We start from the raw sequence: 21312 nt of genomic DNA on the forward strand, positions 1-21312 counted from the left end.
ATGGCTCTTTTGATGAGAAAACTATTTACCTCATATTTCAGCAGAGACAACTTGAACGACTCTTAAAACCAGTGCTGATGTGCTTTAGTCATCATGGTTGTTTCCATGGAGGCCCGTTTGATCAGTTCTTCCAGAAAACATGCTGTTGAACAGGAAAAGGACTGTTGAAGAAGATATGGTTATTATCTAATGAATCAAAACACTTACATTTAAATATACAGACTGGCTTTCAGATGTGTGTTTTATTAGTATTAGGACGTATAAGGTGGGGAAATATGCACCCTCAGGCAAGCTCATAGATGGCACAAAATCTCATCTTAACACATTTTAAAAATGGCTGTGCTTTTCTTAATTTTGGCATTTCATCTGAATGTCATCATTTGTGATATCTGTTAAAAGACTTTTAAGGTTAATTCGTCTAATTTTCAGTATGTGGAATATAAAAGGTTTATGTGTTCATTAATGATTTGAGAGGGTGGAGAAAGGTTGAATCATAATCTTGAAGAAGTTTATATTTTGACAACCAAAATTCACACGTTTTTATATTTATTTCCCTTAAAAACATAACACCCTAGGGCAAAAAATGTATAAATAATAAGGAAACTGAAACTTTTTATCTCACAATTCAGACTTCTTTCTCAAAATTCTGCAGTTGAATCTTACAATTCTGTCTTTTTTTTCTGAAATGTAAGCTAAAGGACAGAATTGTGAGATATAAAGTCAGAGTTGCATGATAAATACAATTCTGAGGAAAAAAAATTTAATTGTGAGATATTACCTTGCATTTGCAAGAAACAAGCTGGGTTAAAAAGCTGCGATTACCTTTTATATATATACCTTTTATATAAACTCAGAATTCAGAGAGAGAAAACAAAATTCAGAATTGCAATCTTCTGTTCGGTTATATACTGTATGAAAAGTATGAGAGAAAAAGCTTGTCAGACAGACCAATGGCCAATTTGAATAAACCTTTTCAGCTTTGTTGCATTTACATGTAAACTATAATTAAATCTGCTCAAAGTGTAACAAGCCCAGGAATTTAGTTTGTGATGGAGTTAACTATTTTCACCTGAACATAGTTTTATCCTCCTGACCCTAAACATTAATTTTGGATGCATCTATCTGCTTTTTTACCTTCTCATTGCAGTCTGTTTGAGAAAAGGCAGACATGAATGGCCGAGTAGCATTGGCTGTGTGCTTACTTGTGAGTCACTGTTCGTGCTCATCTTTTTGACATATTTCTACACAAAAACTGTCTAGAATAAATGTGTTATGAAAGCACTCAAGCATGGAATTTGAATTTTTTTTAACGACTTCAGTGCAGGTGTAAATTTAGGATTAATGATGAAACGGGCAGAGTGATGCTTTCGCTCTTGTTTAAAAACCCACAAAGAGCACAACCAATAAAAACAGCAAGCATGTAACTGTGACAAGAGATTCTCACAGTTTTATACGTATGATGTATTTTTTGTCCTTTCTTGTTATTTTTATTTGTGAAATACTAGATAATTTCAAAGGGAGTTCAATTTATTCATATTTTGAAGAGTGTTAATATATCAATTTCACATATTCAGATGCCTGTGGTGTCTTAACCTTGTTTCAGTATTTAGCACTCAGGGAATATATTCTCAGAGAAAGATTCGAGGTTATGGTACAGAGGCCAGGCGTGTAAAGGCAGATCAGTAAATGGTGAAAAAAACTGTTCAATTCTATCACAACTTTTGAGACTTCCTTCGAGATTCAATCTGAATTCCTAACAGTCGTTCACTATAAGTGTTACTTACAGGTCTGTGAACAGCCACCACTTTGTCATCGTCACAGCCAATATCACATCTCTTAAGATCGGTTGACATTATAGTAGAGCACGTACAGGATTGAATGTCAAGGAAAAATTGGAAGTCTGATGTTTTATTTAAACTGCAGGAAACTGTCAGCTGGTGCCTTGATAAATTACTTTTAGGGAGATTGTGAACAACCGTATTTGTGAATGTAATAATGCCTTTCATTGAAACCTTTGATGCAAACGTTTAGGATTAGTCGTGGAGTTGACAAATGTGACTGTAAAAGCCTTCATACTGTGCTTTTATCTTCTACTTTAATGTCTATCAGACGGCACCCATCAGGTGAAAAGGTTCCCCAGTTCATTTTTATAAGCTAGTCCTTGTCAGGTTTTAATTGTTGTCAGAGAACTTGTTTGTCATTGCTGTCAGTACTTCTCAGTTTCATGTGGAAGTCGTCACCTTTTTTAAATAGCACTTTATACAATTCAGATACAATTACGAAGCGGCTACACAGTATTGAACAGGAAAGTAAAAGAATCAATGATGCAAACTTCAGAAAAGAGGCGAATCTAAAAGCAGCTGTAGCAAGAAAATCAAGAAGAATTACAAGAGACTTTTTGTGTGTGTGTGTGTGTGTGTGTGTGTTTGTGTGTGTGTGTGTGTGTGTGTGTGTGTGTGTGTGTGTGTGTGTGTGTGTGGAAAAAAAACAGGTTTGCGTTGGTAGAGATTTTTGACCCCTTTTGTTACATTGTTTTGCCAGTAGATGGCGACAAGTGACTGTCTTAATAAGTGAGTCATTCATTCAACCGCTTTGTTGACTGAATCAGTTATGAAGGCTTTACAAAGGAGTCATTGAATAATTCAATTTACCAATTAGTTCAAAAATGAATTCATTCTCTAGTGAAACAAACAAGTCATTAAATCATTTACTCAATTCACTGTTTCATTCAGGAAAGAAAAACTGCTAGCTTACAGCTGTGAATTGTAATGGCTGTGCCTGGTTTATTCTGTAATTTCTTGTTGTTTGGTGGCAAAGAAAACTTAATTTTTTCAAAGTTTTGCTGGGGTCATTTTATTGTGGTCTGTGCTCCTTGCACGAGCAAGTTTTTGTTTGTGCTGTGAGCTTTTGCAGTGTGTTTCTGTTTTCGCGATGCATCTCATTATTTGTTTGTGCTGTGAGCTTTTGCAGTGTGTTTCTGTTTTTGCGATGCGTCTCTTTATTTATTTGTGCTGTGAGAATTTGCTGTGTTTCTGTTTTTGCGATGCGTCTCATTATTTGTTTGTGCTGTGAGCTTTTGCAGTGTGTTTCTGTTTTTGCGATGCGTCTCTTTATTTATTTGTGCTGTGAGAATTTGCTGTGTTTCTGTTTTTGCGATGCGTCTCATTATTTGTTTGTGCTGTGAGCTTTTGCAGTGTGTTTCTGTTTTTGCGATGCGTCTCTTTATTTGTTTGTGTTATGAGCATTTGCAGTGTGTTTCTGTTTTTGCGATGCGCCTTTATTTATTTGTGCTGTGAGAATTTGCTGTGTTTCTGTTTTTGCGATGCGTCTCTTTATTTATTTGTGTTGTGAGCATTTGCAGTGTGTTTCTGTTTTTGCGATGCATCTCTTTATTTGTTTGTGTTGTGAGCATTTGCAGAGTGTTTCTCTTTTTGCGATGCGCCTTTATTTATTTGTGCTGTGAGAATTTGCTGTGTTTCTGTTTTTGCGATGCGTCTCTTTATTTGTTTGTGTTGTGAGCATTTGCAGTGTGTTTCTGTTTTTGCGATGCGTCTCATTATTTGTTTGTGTTGTGAGAATTTGCAGAGTGTTTCTCTTTTTGCGATGCGTCTCTTTATTTGTTTGTGCTGTGAGCATTTGCAGTGTGTTTCTGTTTTTGCGATGCGCCTTTATTTATTTGTGCTGTGAGAATTTGCTGTGTTTCTGTTTTTGCGATGCGTCTCTTTATTTATTTGTGTTGTGAGCATTTGCAGTGTGTTTCTGTTTTTGCGATGCATCTCTTTATTTGTTTGTGCTGTGAGCATTTGCAGTGTGTTTCTGTTTTTGCGATGCGTCTCATTATTTGTTTGTGTTGTGAGAATTTGCAGTGTTTCTCTTTTTGCGATGCATCTCTTTATTTGTTTGTGTTGTGAGCATTTGCAGAGTGTTTCTCTTTTTGCGATGCATCTCTTTATTTGTTTGTGCTGTGAGCATTTGCAGTGTGTTTCTCTTTTTGCGATGCGTCTCTTTATTTGTTTGTGCTGTGAGCATTTGCAGAGTGTTTCTCTTTTTGCGATGCGTCTCTTTATTTGTTTGTGCTGTGAGCATTTGCAGTGTGTTTCTGTTTTTGCGATGCGCCTTTATTTATTTGTGCTGTGAGAATTTGCTGTGTTTCTGTTTTTGCGATGCATCTCTTTATTTGTTTGTGTTGTGAGCATTTGCAGTGTGTTTCTGTTTTTGCGATGCGCCTTTATTTATTTGTGCTGTGAGCATTTGCAGTGTGTTTCTGTTTTTGCGATGCGTCTCTTTATTTGTTTGTGCTGTGAGCATTTGCTGTGTTTCTGTTTTTGCGATGCGTCTCTTTATTTGTTTGTGCTGTGAGCATTTGCAGTGTGTTTCTGTTTTTGCGATGCGTCTCTTTATTTGTTTGTGCTGTGAGCATTTGCTGTGTTTCTGTTTTTGCGATGCGTCTCTTTATTTGTTTGTGTTGTGAGAATTTGCTGTGTTTCTGTTTTTGCGATGCGTCTCTTTATTTGTTTGTGCTGTGAGCATTTGCAGTGTGTTTCTCTTTTTGCGATGCGTCTCATTATTTGTTTGTGCTGTGAGCATTTGCAGTGTGTTTCTGTTTTTGCGATGCATCTCTTTATTTGTTTGTGTTGTGAGCATTTGCAGTGTGTTTCTGTTTTTGCTATGCGCCTTTATTTATTTGTGCTGTGAGAATTTGCTGTGTTTCTGTTTTTGCGATGCGTCTCTTTATTTGTTTGTGCTGTGAGCATTTGCAGTGTGTTTCTGTTTTTGCGATGCGTCTCATTATTTGTTTGTGTTGTGAGCATTTGCAGTGTGTTTCTGTTTTTGCGATGCGTCTCATTATTTGTTTGTGTTGTGAGCATTTGCAGTGTGTTTCTCTTTTTGCTATGCGTCTCTTTATTTATTTATGCTGTGAGAATTTGCTGTGTTTCTGTTTTTGCGATGCGTCTCATTATTTATTTGTGTTGTGAGCATTTGCAGTGTGTTTCTGTTTTTGCGATGCATCTCTTTATTTGTTTGTGTTATGAGCATTTGCAATGTGTTTCTGTTTTTGCGATGCGCCTTTATTTATTTGTGCTGTGAGAATTTGCTGTGTTTCTGTTTTTGCGATGCATCTCTTTATTTGTTTGTGCTGTGAGCATTTGCAGTGTGTTTCTGTTTTTGCGATGCATCTCATTATTTGTTTGTGTTGTGAGCATTTGCAGAGTGTTTCTCTTTTTGCGATGCGTCTCTTTATTTGTTTGTGCTGTGAGCATTTGCAGAGTGTTTCTCTTTTTGCGATGCATCTCTTTATTTGTTTGTGCTGTGAGCATTTGCAGAGTGTTTCTCTTTTTGCGATGCATCTCTTTATTTGTTTGTGCTGTGAGCATTTGCAGAGTGTTTCTCTTTTTGCGATGCGTCTCTTTATTTGTTTGTGTTGTGAGCATTTGCAGAGTGTTTCTCTTTTTGCGATGCGTCTCATTATTTGTTTGTGCTGTGAGCATTTGCAGAGTGTTTCTGTTTTTGCGATGCGTCTCTTTATTTGTTTGTGCTGTGAGCATTTGCAGTGTGTTTCTGTTTTTGCGATGCGTCTCTTTATTTGTTTGTGCTGTGAGCATTTGCAGTGTGTTTCTGTTTTTGCGATGCGTGTCATTATTTGTTTGTGTTGTGAGCATTTGCAGTGTGTATAATAATAAAATCTCCATAACTACAGGAAGAAGAAGGAGGGAACCGGCGAACAATCAAACATCATTTTAATAATTCAAAATAAACACAAAACAGCGCATCAGCCCCTCACGGACGACTGATGCGCACAAATAAAAATCAAACATAAAATAAAGCCCAGGCCTGGTCCTCTCTCGTCCTTCACTGTCGTCGCTCCAGTTTTATATACTTCCATCTCCTCCGTGGGCCTCGAGACCGGTGGGTCGAACAGGTGTAGCTCATCTCCAATCACTCTACTGGCCTCGCTCCTCCCACGTCCCGCGGCCCCGCTCCACTCGTCACAGTGTGTTTCTGTTTTCTGGGATACATCTCTTTATTTATTTGTGTTGTGAGCATTTGCAGCATATATGTTGCCAAACTGATGATGTTTTCTTAAAAGGGTCAAATGATGTTGCTAAAAAGATTACTTTGTGGAGAATATCTGCTGGACCTATGCTGTTCTGTGTCAGCTGTATCACGCCAGAACTGTTTCCTACGTAGTTGTGATTTGATCTGAACAGAAACAGCGTATCGGCGTGACGCAGCTGACACAGAACAGTATAGGTCCAGCAGATATTCTCCAAAATGGCACCAGGGTAATTTTTTTTTCTTTGCGCATAACAAGTATTCTTTTAGCTTTGTATTATTGTGGATGAACCACTGATGTCACATGGATTAATTCACAGATCTCCCTATAACGTTTCTGCATTGCTAACATCTCTTGTTAGCTCATATTCCGTCGAAAATATCTCAAGGTTGAGTAATTAATGACAGAATTTTCATTTTTGGGTGAACTAACCCTTTAAGTTGTATTTACAACACTGTTCCGGAAATGTTCAACCCAAATATTCAGATGTGTGCAGCGCATTTGACCGAGGACTCTCAATGCCGTCTGTTCTGAATCTCAGGTTTTAAGTACGTTTTCATATTTAAAGAATTTGCCACTGATGATTAAAATGCCAGTTTTCCGCATGTAGAGTAGAGCTTGTTTTTTGTCATTTCTCTGATTACAAATGCAGACATGGTTTTATGTTTACGCGGCGCGAAGCAACTCAACATAACGCATAAAAGGCAGTATAAGTCAATATAATGAGTAAATATGCCCCCACTGGATGCAACAATTGCCTCATTTGTAATGGGTTTTATTGGTTTTGTCTCATTGCGCTGGGATATGGCATCACAGTATGTGAAGGGGCATAACATTTCCATCACCCGCTTGAGGTATTCGGCCAATCACAACTGCACTGGATAGCTGGCCAATCAGAGCATCAGGTCGATGAGTTTTGTAAAAATCGGCGCATTTCAGAAGGCTGGGAATAGAGGAGGAACAATAATGTACAATATGTGGAAAATAATGTGTGTTTTGAACCTTAAACTGAATAAACACATTTAATTACACCAAATAATGTTTTTTGTTGTTGTTGTTGTTGTTTTTTAGCAACATCATACGATTTAATTTGTTGGTGCTTTTTCTATTTGCATGTGTAAATGTGTAGAGTAGCTCTCTTGACCACTGTAATTTTCATTGTGACAACAACAACAAATGCATCAATAAATAAATAACAGTATATCCAGTCTTTTTTTTTTTTGCTGTATTTAAATAATTAAACTGCACATATCTGTACGTTGTTTGGTTGACATCATTCAAACTGTGTACCTTTACATTACACTCAGTCATTTAATGAATATCCTTTCACACTGCATTTCAATTACTGAATAAGAAAACCTCAGTGCCTATTCTCATCTTTTTAATTTATTTAGATAATTGATACCTTATTTTTTGTGTGAGATTCATCTCCTCACACTGTTTTTTGAAAGCGCTGCCTAATATCTCTCAGCAGCATGAAGCTCTGAAAGTCAGTTCATGTCATCATTATGATATTGTGGATTGAATTGTTCAAGCCAATGCCAGATCTTTATCCTGTTTGAATAAATGCTTTAGCTGTAAATGTAGGCCTGTGTTGTGGTTGATAATGGCATATAAAGTGATTGTTGGAGTGTCTATCCACTGAAAAATCATATTTTATTGGGTGTGCTTTTGTTGTTCATTATATTTTCTGAGATTTATGTTTTAATATTGCAAAACAATGAAAGTTCATATACAGAGGGATACCATAAATAGATTTTGTCAGGCATGCAGTTATGCTATACAATGTTTAAACTTTTTTTTTTTACTGCCATTTGAGTGTATTATTATATAAGCCTGCAAAGTGCATCCTACATGTCTGGCATGGTACATTAGTACAGTCAAAACATTTTATTGAAATTGTTTGCTCTTAGAGAGATGTCAAGAGGCCCGGAAAAGGAAAGGATGAAGGATGGGAGGGGGGCTGATGACAGCTGTTTGGGCTGGAGTACATGCTTCCTGATTTCTTAGAGAATTAATGCTTCTTCATTTTCCATTGGCTCAATTCCAGAAGTATTTGTCTGGACTGCAACTTTGCTGCTTTTTCTCAACCTTCTCTCAAACGTTGTGAGCAAGAGCGTCTGTATTGGAGAAAAGAGAGGCAGTGATTTGTTGCAGCAGAAGTTGTACTCTGCAGCACACCGATCACACGCATCTCAGACAGCTCTGTTTGTTAGTGCTTTGGCTGAGAGAATCGGATGATATACTATGTTCAGTGGTCTTTGCGTTCCCAGCTGTGGCTGTTCTATCCCATGCAGTCTTTGGGAATGTATCCCCCTCCCCAGTTTTAAAGTATAGTTCCTACATTATTTTATTCTTTTTTTTTTCTTCATTCATTTAATTTAGATGTGTATTTCAAATTTTTTCATTTACAAATTCATTTAAAACAACAACAAAACGAGTAACAAAATGTACAATAAAGCACAATCAAATCCTTATATTATAATCACATTGCACTTGGATAGAGTTAAAGGTGCAATCTGCCGATTGTCCTGCAGGTGACCGCATAAATTGGTCTTCTTAAGATGCACTTAGGGTTTTTGTATAATGATAACTGCTGTACTCCAGAACTGAAACAGAACTTCAGACAATATAAGCCAGCATACATACAAAAATGCACAACTCTGATCATGATGACTTAATGCAGGTTTGGGCACTGTGGCAGACTAATGGTTATCTGAGTGGATATCTCACTTTTGACAGGTGTCCAGGCACTAGTCATCTACAGAACTGAACATATATTTCCTATGCTGGCATCCTGCTAATATAATTTGTGAAATACAAAAAAAGAAGTCAAGCTGCTTTTTATTTTATGCTTCTGCAATTCAGTGTATGTAAGCTATCTATGTTAATGAGGTCATTTTAGGTTTCAATTTTTTCATGTAGAACTGTTCATATTCAGGACAAAATACTGTTGCTATTACCTAAATTTTTAGTAAAGAGCTCACACAGTTATTTTACAATCTATTTTGTTCTGATATCATTGAGTGTTGCAGTAGTTGCTGAATGAATCTTTCACATGCAGTCCAAATGTTTGGATAGAAAAGCAATTATAGTGGCTTCAAAAAGAAAAGAAAAGAAAAGAAAAGAAAAGAAAAGGAAAAGGATTATAGGTTATCGAACAAGTGATTCACTTTACAAAATAACAGCAGTGCCCAAGGCAGAGACTGTTTTTAATTTGACCTCAGGAAATGGGAGATAGAGGTCAAACCAAGCTTCGAAAAGACCGTGCATAATGAACATTTGGCTTAGCAGTGAAGTTGTGTACATAGCTAAAAAGATAATTACAGTGTGTTATTTCTTTGGTTCAAATTGCATTTAGTAGTTTTCCATAACAAAATCATTTCACATCTCCAATGTGTTAAATGCAATATGCAAAAAATAGTTCCTGAGACACCTGAAATCACACCAATTCTATTGTTTTAGTTTAAGGTTAAAAAGAAATTATATATTTATTTATTTGGCTGGTTTAAAATTAATTGAAAGTATTTAAATGCATTGATGGGGAAGAAACTAACTGGGAAGGCAAGTGTCTTAAAAGGCAAGAGGATTAAACTTAAAGGCTTTTAGTTTAATTCTAACTGCTTCCAGTTTAATTGAATTTCAGAATGTGCTGGCAACGGGATCCTGCAGTTCAATCCATTCAGCATGGCCGATTTAGACAAAAGGGATTATACTGTCAGGAAATAAGGCTTCTGCATGGCCACTGATTCATAGCCTGACACACACATATACAGTATGGTAGCATTATGCTACTCTCTGTGCTTGCTACAACACTTACATTTTCCCCAATGCATATGGAAAACTGAAGCTCTGAGCAATACGTAATGTATAAATAATTTTAAAAAGAATATGATAATAGAGAATATGATTATCACCTTACACATCTCAGTGTTTTCAGCATTAAACAATGGACATTACTGTGACTCTCCCACAAGGGGGAGACAGTCATGATTGTCATAAACCCAGGCCCGAGCAGAATGCATGCTGGGGAGAAAATGTGACCTGTGCCATTATTTTGACCTAGAAAAACGTTTGGAGTTTGATTGTATTTTGATTGACTGCTTTGTAGTGATGTATTATTGTAATTATTATATTGGAGATTCAATCAAACATACATTAAATGCTTAATAGTAAAAAAAAAAAAAAAAAAAGTGATCGTAAAATCCTATGTGATTGAGATCCTGTTGTAATCAGGATCAGAATCAGATAATGCTTCCAATCAATAAGCTTTGTGTAAGTAGCCTGTAGAGTTTCAGTAAGAAGTGGAAAATTATTGCTCTTTACTGTCTCTTTACGTGTCTCTTTACTGCATCTTTTTAATTTTTTTTTATTTTTATTTTTATACATTTTTTAGATGTATAGATCATCTGAAAGCTGAATAAATAAACTTTCCATTGATTGACATGACATGGGACATGACATCTTTGCTTAATATCCTAATGACTTTTGACATATCCATACAATTAATTTTTGGTTGTTGTTACAAATATACCCGTGCTACTTATGAGTTTTTTTGGTCCAGGGACATATGTTGCTGCAAAAATCTTTCTGAAAACCTTTAATATTCAGGCTACCCTAATGATTAATAACCATCAAAGAAAAAAATTATTTCATATCAAACATTTTGTGTGACCTAGCTTCAGCACACAGTTAGCCATGTGTTTAATTAGTCTTCTCTCAGCTCTTCAATTATTTAAGATTGCCAGGGCTTTGATTGCAGGTTAATTAATGGGTTGGCTCCCAGGGGCACAGAGGTGTAAGATGAATCATGTCACCGGCTCCCTCAGGTTCTCCTGTCCAACCACTGGAACCCCAATAGTGCTTGAACTTATCTTACCAACTAAAAAGGACATACTGCGTTTGTTACAAGTTCACCCATGTGCAATACTTAGATTGCATCTTTTCTCTTTATGCATATATAATTCAGGCTTGTTTTTATATTTGGATGAAGATAAGGGAATGACATTGACAGGAATGTTAGCCCAAGGGGAAATCTTTGCCAAGTTTTCCAGAAATATTTAATCTCAAATTAGATTTTTTGATGTTGTAAGAGGATCGAGAACAGATGCTCATTTCTGATTGGTTTAAAGTTCTAGGGGATGGAAGTCATTTCCTGGAAAGAAGAGCAGTAATGAGAGTCCTTCTTTGAACTCTGATTTACTGTGTAATATATAAACAGGAATCCATTTGTTTGTCCCTTTTCATAAACCTCATCTCTGTATAAATGATACATACAACAATTACATAACTGTAAACTACCTATTAATCTAAGTGTAAAAAGTTTGTATGTATTAATGTATTTGCATACAATTTACAAATCAAATAAAAAATGTGAAATCCAAAAGATCCTGCGTGTATAATATTTAAAAGAGCAGATACCGTCTTTCCTGGAATATGGGTTTGATTTGTGTTTATATGAATGGCTTTAAATCTGAGAATGGTTAAGAAAGGTCTTAGTTAAAAGAAATGAGTTTAAGGTGACTAAAAAGCTCATGAAGATCCATTAGCTTATCATTAATTAATTTCCTTTTACATTAACCGGGCCCATCATTTCATTGAAGTCATCAAGGCATGCTTTAATTGACTGATGTCGTTTTCCAGTAAAATGGACTTCCAAGAACAAAATGTGATCTATTCATGACCCATAGCGAATGAGCTTGTCTAAAGAACTCTTCAAGAAATGTAATATCATCTGTAGGGGATAAGAAAAATAAATGGTAATTAATTCAACATGAAAAACACTGACCCTGAAATAGATTTTTTTTACATTCTGTTAAAATTTGCTGAACTCTTCAGCAGCATTTTATCAACTAATTAGTGCTAGACTCAGCTAATTGGTGAGATCTGCAGAAATATCTACTCTCTAGTGAATGTCTACTGTCAGTGCTTTGATGATCCCCATTCTCCTGTTTTCCTTGACTGCTCATACAGTATGTGTGTTTTGTCCACAGATGTAACTTAACCCCTGTGGACAGTCATGTTTTAATTAAATATTGTCTGTTTAATTGCTAATTGTTCATATAATGTAACTCACTGGAACAAAGTTGATGGAGAATAAGGCAAATCAAGCCACTTTCTGTTGCCAAGAAGAAAACTGTCATATTTTTCTATGGAATGGTTCATCATTTTAAAAATAGAGCACATCAAAAGTGTTAAAACATTTTTATATTTACATTTACTTTTAGTTATTTAGTAGATCATTTTATCCAAAGCAACTTACAAATGAGGACAATGGAAGCAATCAAAATCAACAAAAGAGTAATAAAAAAAGTAAATAAATAAATAAAAAGAAAACAGATCGAATAGAAAAAGAATAACACATGCTAGTGTTAGAGGCCTTTTAGCTTTTGTTAATTGTATAATAAATGAAAAGAAAAGAACAGATAGAATAGAAAAAATCTTCATCAGCATAGCCATGGAGACAGAGAAAATAAGTGATCCAAGAACTGAGCCCTGAGGCACCCCCAGTAGTTAGATGTTTTGATTTGGACTCCTCACGTCTCCAAGATACCTTGAAGGAGCTATCTGAGAGGTAAGTCTTAAACCACTGGAGGGCGGTTTCTAAGATTCCCTTTGCCAATATGGTTGACAGGAGTGTATGGTGGTTAACTGTGTCAAAAGCAGTGGACATATCCAGGAAGATAAGTATTGAAGATTTGGAATCCGCTTTGGCCAGTCGTAGGGCATCAACAACTGAGAGCAAGGCAGTCTCGGTTGAATATCCACTTCTGAAACTCTGAGTGAGAAAGGCAGAGAGTTGGTTGAACACAGCTCATTCAAGTGTTTTTGCAATGAAAGGAAGAAGGGAAACCGGTCTGTAATTCTCTAAAAGAGATAGGTTAAGGGTGGGTTTCTTAAGTAGTGGGGTTATACAAGCTTTTCTAAATGCTGAGGGGAAAACACCAGTGTTGAGGGATGTGTTTATGATGTGAGTGAAGGTACAACTGCAGGAGGAATGGCTTGAAGGAGATGAGATGGTATAGGGTCAAGCGGACAAGTAGTAGGATGATTAGAAATGATTAGTTTAGAGACTTCTGCACCAGAGAGTGAAGAGAAGGATGTGAATGAGTGTATGTTTGCTGGTATGTTGTGCTTGACAGGTTGTGGCATGGAAAATCGTGCACTGATGGATTTAATTTTATTGATGAAGAATGTAGCAAAGTCATCAGCTGTTAGAGTTGATGACGAAGGTGGAGGAGGAGGATAAAGGAGGGGGAAAATGTTTTAAATATAAAGATTTTGACAAATATATAAATTTTATAATTATAATATGTCCTTTTAGTAGTGGAGACATTAGCAGAGAAGGAGGAGAGAAGTGATTTTAGATTAGATTTTTTGTCTTGCCCTTTTAACATAATACATTTTGTCAGGATAAATCTAAACAACAACAACAACAACCAAAATCCAAATAACAAAATACTATCTTTTATTTCTATATATTTTGGTACGTTTTTTGAGTGAATATATACCAATGAGAAGTTGGAAACCATTGCATTGGTCAAAAAGGCAAACATACAAATGAACAAATAAATAAAGTTATTGGAATTTATTTAGAGATATTTAACATACTGTATGTACAATACTGTATAATAGAGACACACTGTTTGGTTTTATCTCTAAAAAATAGCTTTACAAGATACTGCCAATATGTAGCAGTAATTTTCCTCAACATTGACAAAGAAGAAATTCCTTAATTATGACTTATTTTTTATTTTTTTTTCTTAATATAAGCCAGACTCACTATTCCTCCCTATGACAGTGACAAAGAAAATTAATCAAATCAAGTAAATGGAAAAGCATTCATCGTATCAAACATAAGTTGCATGGCAGAGCACTGTAATATTCAATCAATAATAACCCACATTTATGTCTATTGCAAGGACATTCAAAGTCAATATTTGGACCACCTTCATTCAGAATTTAATCATTTTCAATATTTTTAGGAAGGAGATTTACTGCTACCCCCATTTTCCCAACATTTGAGAAATGTCAAATGGATAAAAGGCTTTAAATGTTTTTCCTTCTGATCTGGACTCATTGTCATTATGTTTTGAAGCATTAAAGCATACAGACTTGTTAGACAAGCTATACAGTGAATATCTTTGATATTGCAGAGAAATGTCACTAAAAGATTATACACTTCAGTAGGCCTTACATTATAATTAGCTCTCACTTATGACAACCACACATGCCTGATGCATTAGTAGTTATAATCTAAAACCCTTGACAGTGAAACCAACTGAGGCATGAATTGTTTGTGACTGGGTATCAAAACACCACAGGGTATCAAACAGAAACACTGGAGATGCAATATAAGCTCAGCAAAAAGACCTTTTCAGGGTACTGAAATTTAAGGATCATTTTGCAAAACCCAAACACAATTTACTGCTTGTAAAGGGTTAAACAATGTTTGTCATGCTTGTTTCATGTACCATAAAACATTTTTTTGCACATGCACCCTCATTATTTAAACAGATAATAACTAAGGAAATTAAAAAGACCTTTCAACACCAGAAGATGACCAGAGTCCATGTTCATGTCCATGTACATGCCATAGTGCTGTTGCAGGGTGGCACGAGGACTTGAAATGTGGCCAGAGAAATAAACTGCAACGTCCGTAATGAAAGGAAAGGACAAGAAAAGATGTGTGGCCAAGTATAGTGTGCCATACTTGGAATTTGTGCTCTGTGTTTAACCCATCCAAGTGTACACACACCCAGAGCAGTGGGAAGCGGTGACACCCGGGGTGCAGTTGGGGGTTTGAAGTCTTGCTCAAGGCTCTTACCTCAGTCATGGTATTGAGGGTTGACAGAGAGCTGGTACACCTTTGTATTCAACCTTTTAGCATACCTCCCTCTCACCCCCACACCTGATTTAACTCATCAGCTCATTAGTGGAGACTGCTAGACCTGAAGTGGGTGTGTCAGATAAAGGGAGACATACAAAACATGCAGTGCCGGGGGTACTTCATGGAGATGTTTGAGAACCCTTGTTCTATGGCATTGTGAAGCACCTTTATTTTAAAAAGTGAAGATGAGATACACTGTAGAAGCAGCTGATAGACACAACACATACAGTACTGACTACTATTTTTGATATTGACCCACACTCTGTACAGGGACCCATTCCACCTCTTTCTAAACAGTAACAGTAACACTAACACTTCTGTCCTGTTCGCTGTGTGGCAGCTGATACAGTATAATCATTATTTCACATGTGTGCTACAAAGTCACACTGTGGAATACACTGAAACACCAACTCCCATGCTGATGCATTCAGCTGGCTCCTTCTCTTAATTCAAACATGAGATATAATGAGACATTATATGTGGAATTGTAGTAAGAGGGGGAATTTAAGATTCATTTTTTCTTTCTAGTGGGTAGGGGAAGCTTGTATGGCAGATAATTAGAGCCTTGTAATTGTATTGTGCTCTCAAGCTGGGGTAAAGCTAGGTGTCCATGGCAACTGATGGAAAAGTGAGTCATCTGAGATTTTTGTGTGTGCATGTGGGTGTGTATCAGCCCGTGAGTGTCTACTTGGGAGTGTGTGTGACCACTAAAACGGATGCACATCAGTGCATTTTCACATTGATTTCAGGTACAAGTGGGATATGACTAAGATTGTTTTTGTAGCAAAGAAGCATGACGGCTTTTTGTCAGAGCACTCTTGTACAATCACATAAAATACATTCTCATATCTCATTATCTGCATCCATTTCTCAAAAATTAAGGCTTGTGATTGAAAGAACAATATCATGAAAAATCTAGTTTTCCTTGCACCTCTTATGTAAAATAAAATAAAACTTATGTATATAAGTCCATATATACATTTGAAAGTAAAATTGAAAACTAGAATATCTAAGTGTTATTTTTTAAAGAAGAATGTCTTGGTTACGTATGTAACCCTCGTTCCCTGAAAGAGGCAACAGAGACTTAACGTTGATAATGACAGAAGAATTTGGATCTCACATAGAGAGACCAATCCACTTACAGTATAACTAAACGAGCCAATGTACATTGGCATGCAATGATTGCATCCAGCTGCTGCTGATTACAACATGAGCATAAAAAGGTAGCAGGTGCAATGCACACCAGGTTTTCGCTTAGGAGTCAAGCCAGTAACCTGTACACTCAGTGGTGGTACAGCAGGTTTCCCCTTCAGGGAAAGAGGGTTACATGCATAACCGAGACGTTCCCTTTCAGTCAGTCAGGCTCAATGTCACATTGGTAATGACCAATAAATTGGGATCCCTACCAAAACGTCATAGATGCTGCCCCTTCCAGTGTCATGTCCGAGCCTCCTGTGCCCGCTTTTGGTGTAGGTTGCAACAAAAATGCCAGTCACTGTTTTCGTAGCACTACCCACATTTGATGGACAACAATGGGAAAATGTACCCGTTCCACTTGGAACAGGAATGTTCCAGAAGCCCCATACTTCCCAAAGGGGATCTGGAAGCACTTACACACATGAACATCCATCCAGGTACATATAGAATATTAGAGGTGATTGGAACTCTCTTGAAAAATGGCAGAAAGTCTGCTGGGGAAACACAGGCTCTCAAGCTATACCCTGGACTACACATATGGAACCCAGCCCTCCGTTTCTTGCGGGTTCAATGAGTGAGGGGCTGGCACTGGACATCATGTCTTGCTGCCGAGGGGATGGAGGAGCTTGACACTACGGACTCTCTGGAGTGGTTTTAGCAAGCCAACACTAAAGGCTCTGGAATACTTCAAACGAAATCATAGAGCAAACTAATAATACATCACTTTAAACAAAATCAGGCCAAAACGAAGTTCATTTTGAGTTTGTTTCGGCAGTTCGAAACAGCTCACCAAAGTGAACTTTCTAGACCTATTCAAATTGGACAATGGACCATTCAACGACTGAATCCAGCAGTGTCCCCCATAATATCGAAGTGCACATCGTTGATCATTGTTCTCACTAAAATATTTTCGCATAGCATGAGATCTGCAGTTTAGTTTAAAGATGAATTATTGTGCATTTATAACACTTCTCATTGTTGTTGTCAAAGTGATCAAGTGCATCCAATAAATGTTTAAATTCATGTAATTTTTTTTATTTCTGCATAATACTTTATGTATTTTCAGTGCTTATCTCGATTAATGAGAGTGGAATATTTAATGTAAATGTGTATATTGAAATTAAAAACGATTTTGTGAACAAAATTGCGTACAGAATTTCTATGCCTATTTTGTGCATATGCAATGTTTATAAATGAGATACCAGACAAGTACCTACATACATTTTCCCCTGCTGGGTGATAGCGATATTAGGATACAACTGCATCGCAAATGACAAATCCAGTGAGGGGGACCCCCATATAGCCCCTAGCTGCGCCACTGTCAAAAGGGTCGAGAAGTTAGCAGGTCGGTTTCTCACAGAAAAAGGTGCCTTCCACGACCTGGTAACTCCTCATGCACCTCCAGGAAGAATGGCACCAGGGTGGGGCACTGAGAACCAGCATGGACCACCCCGAAGAACCAGTCGTCCAACCTTAAGGCATTGAGACGGTGGACATCTCCACTCAAGCAAATTTGAAACTCTAATAATATTTCACAATTAAACAGTTTTACTCTATTTTTGCATCAAATAAATCTTGCATTAGATATGTCTTTCAAATACAGTAAACATTATTTCATTGTATTAAGTAAACCTCAGTCCAGATGGAAGAGGGTCCACGGACAGCTGAAGGACTGTAAAGGGAAGCTTGCTGCCCAGCAGTCATAAGAGATGTGGACACTGACTAAGAATGTCACTCCCACAGGGGCACATAAATCAGAGTTTCAGACGCTTCAGACACAGCGAGACCTGGGGCACACAATCCATAAATGACATTTGACTCAAAATGTTTAAGATGAAAACTGAAGCTGTCAGTCTTTTTCACTCAAGATCAATGTGGTCACCAAACAACACTGATGGAAAAAACATCTTTGTTAAGATTCAATGAAGCCTCAAGAAGCCATCCCAGCCATGAGCTGTGTGGCCTTTTAGACCACTAAATCATACGAGATGAGACATTTTGGGTGAAGTGTGAAAGGTGCCTCAAAAGGTTATCTGTCAAATTCTCAAAAGAAATAGTCATGTCAGTGTAGAAAGATGTATGGCTCACCCCTCTCAATCAGATGTGACTAAGCAGCACCTGCCAAAAAAGTTCACTCAGGCTCTGCCTGGATTACCTTTCAGATGTTCATTTTTTGGTGACATTTATGCTTTGAACTGCTGATCTCACTGAGGACCAGGTGTACAGTCCCATCACGACTCCTTTTGAGGTTGGCGAGACACTAAATGACTGGCTGATTTTGATGGTGATCAGAATAATAATTATAATTATTAGCAATGCTAATCAGCCGCCACAAACCCTCCACTAGTATGCTCCTCAAATTTTGTGCATTCTTGAACGCACATTACTGTTTCACCCTCTGTGAAAGTGCTCAATAAAGCATTGATTCATGCCCAGGGGAAAATTGTATTGCTCTTTCAGGATTCTGGAGACTTCATGAAGATGTATGAGTTACTATATGTGCTGTACGATTAGATGAGAAATGCTTGGGGTCATAATGAAGCCTCTGAGTTTTGATTCCAAATGTAATGTTCTTGGCAATTAGCGGTTTGGAAAGGAGATGTGAGGTCATTGTTTTTTTTATTTTTAGGAAAATATTATTTCCCCCTCCAATTTAATCTTATTGCTGTCTAGAAAAACAGTGAGATATTAAAGAGATCTCAATATGTGATCTTTATTTCCTATGGGTGGAGATAAACTGAATGTTTCTTTAAATGAGGGAAATATTAAACATAGGTTATTGGCAGATTCTTCAATGAATTACTAAACAAACCATTACATTAAAAACTTTGGCATAATTAACCTGTCTAACCTAAGATTTGATAGTGAATAAATCATAATTCCAGTTTCCACTGTATCAGCTAGTGGTGCACGTTTAAGCACAACAGTGACTTGGACTTATATCTGGTTGCCATAATCTTTTGTTTTTTTTCATGTCCGTATTATTTATTTATTAATTTGTGGCAGTACACTGACGGAGGAGGGATTGTTATTCTGGTAACATTTTATTCTTCCCTAGTAAACTGTGTAATGAGATCCCAGATTGTTAAAAGTAAAGTATTAAATGTGAATGCAAAAATTAATATGATGGGGCAACTCAAGGGCAGACTACAATTATAATTATTTTATGTATAAAACAGGCACTCCAATATAACACCCATTACTGTATATGATGTTTCAACTACAAACCATGTGCCAAGGACGAAGGACTTTTTATGTCCTTTTATAGGCTAAACTTAAACCTATTGTAATAAATCACCCTTAGAGAAATCCTTCCAGATCAGTAATTAACGGTCTTCACAACAGTTTAAACAAGGCCTTTACAGAGGTGATAAATGTCAAAATGATATTTCATCCAAAGGTTATGTGACTTTGACACTGCATTCTGTGAAATAATGAGCATGGGAAATGTAAACTTTAAATGTTTTGATCTTAATAAGCAGCATGAGACCTTTTTCATCAAACCCTATGAGGAAAACACAAAACAGTTTTTCACTGATTAGACTGAAATGTCATCTTTCAACAAGCTTTGTTTAAGGTCCTTCACCGTCATCTGAATTTATTTTCCCTTGAAAAAAGCACTGAAGAAATGAAAAAAGCACTGAAAAATGGTTGTTTTATGGCATCACAGCATCTTCTATCCATTGTATCGTTTTTTTAGGTCCAGGAGAGAATTATATGTACAGTATATGACTCTATAGGTCTTTTCTAATCATTGTACACCTGCTGGTATTTCAGCAACAAAGCTGTTGAGGTAATGAGATGGTTAAAGACAAATGGCCTGATCACTTCACTTAAGTTCATATTCAGAGCCCTATAATAACCAGTGCACAATACTGCAAGAATCATTATGCAAGCTGTCTTTTCTTAAATAAATGCAGTCTTAACAGTCATATCACCCTGTAGCCCGAGACTGGTTGCCCACTGAAGCTAAGCAGGATTGAGCTGGTCATCTGGATGGGAGGCCTCCTGGGGAAACTAGGTTGCTGCTGGAAGAGGTGTTAGTGAGGTCAGAAGGGAGTGCTCACCCTGAGGTCTGTGTGGGTCCTAATGTCCCAGTATAGTGACCGGGACAGTATTCTGTAAAAAATCACCATCCCTCGGGTGAGATGTTGAACCAAGGTCCTGACTCTCTGTGGTCATTCTCGAAAAGTGTCCTGGAAATATTACTTCCACTGGCCCCTGTCAATCACGGCCTCGTGGTGTGTGGTGAGCACACTGGCGCCGTTGTACTGTGGCTTCCGTCGCATCATCCAAGTGGATGTTGCACACTGTTGGTGGTTGAGAAGAGACCTCCTCATGATCGTAAAGAGCTTTGGGTGTACAACAATACACAATAAAGCCCTATATAAATACTTTATTAATTTATTCATTCAAGTCAAGTGGTAAGTCAAGCACTAAACCGCAAGTGATAATAAAAATGCTAATATAATGGCAAACATTGGTCTTACACACTTGCACTGCTAGAGATACACCTGCTTAGATGACTGAAGTATTAAGATTAATAGAAGGAACATTTTGCTGAAGCATTCAAGGACAAAACCCTGACAGGGAGCCATTCAGCACATCTAAAACATAAATGAATAAATCAAATCTTAAAGAAAGCAAAACCAAAAGCTAATCCCAAATAATCTGACAGCAATGAATCACAGGACTCAAGGTATCCAGGCGGCTGTACTGCTTTAAAGGTGCTGTATATAAGTTTTTGACACTACTAAAGCATAAAAATACCATAATATGTTGGCAGATGTTTAAGAAACATGCAAAGTTAACATACTTGTTAATCTGAAAAACAATGCTACAGTCAGTTATTCTCCTTTGAAAATGTGCGTTCTGGGCCTGAATTTCAGTCTCTGTTTTGGTTTGTGAAACCCAACCACTGCAAGTTTACCCAATTGTATTTCGACAACCCGGGTTGCCAGTTGGTAGGAAACCATTTAATTTCATAATTCATTTCAGTCACGGAAGCTGGTAACAAAAGGGGTCAGAGCGTCAATCTGGCAACCTGTGTGTGTGTCAAGTCTGAGGAGGAGGGGCCGGTTGGAATTTGGACCGCAATACCTAGTTCAACCCCTCGTTGTCAATTCTACTGTACATACAGCACCTTTAATGTTTAGAAGAAGTGTGATCC

Source organism: Carassius auratus, chromosome 38, assembly GCF_003368295.1.
Source record: "Carassius auratus strain Wakin chromosome 38, ASM336829v1, whole genome shotgun sequence".
In the NCBI taxonomy this organism is placed as follows: Eukaryota; Metazoa; Chordata; class Actinopteri; order Cypriniformes; family Cyprinidae; genus Carassius; species Carassius auratus.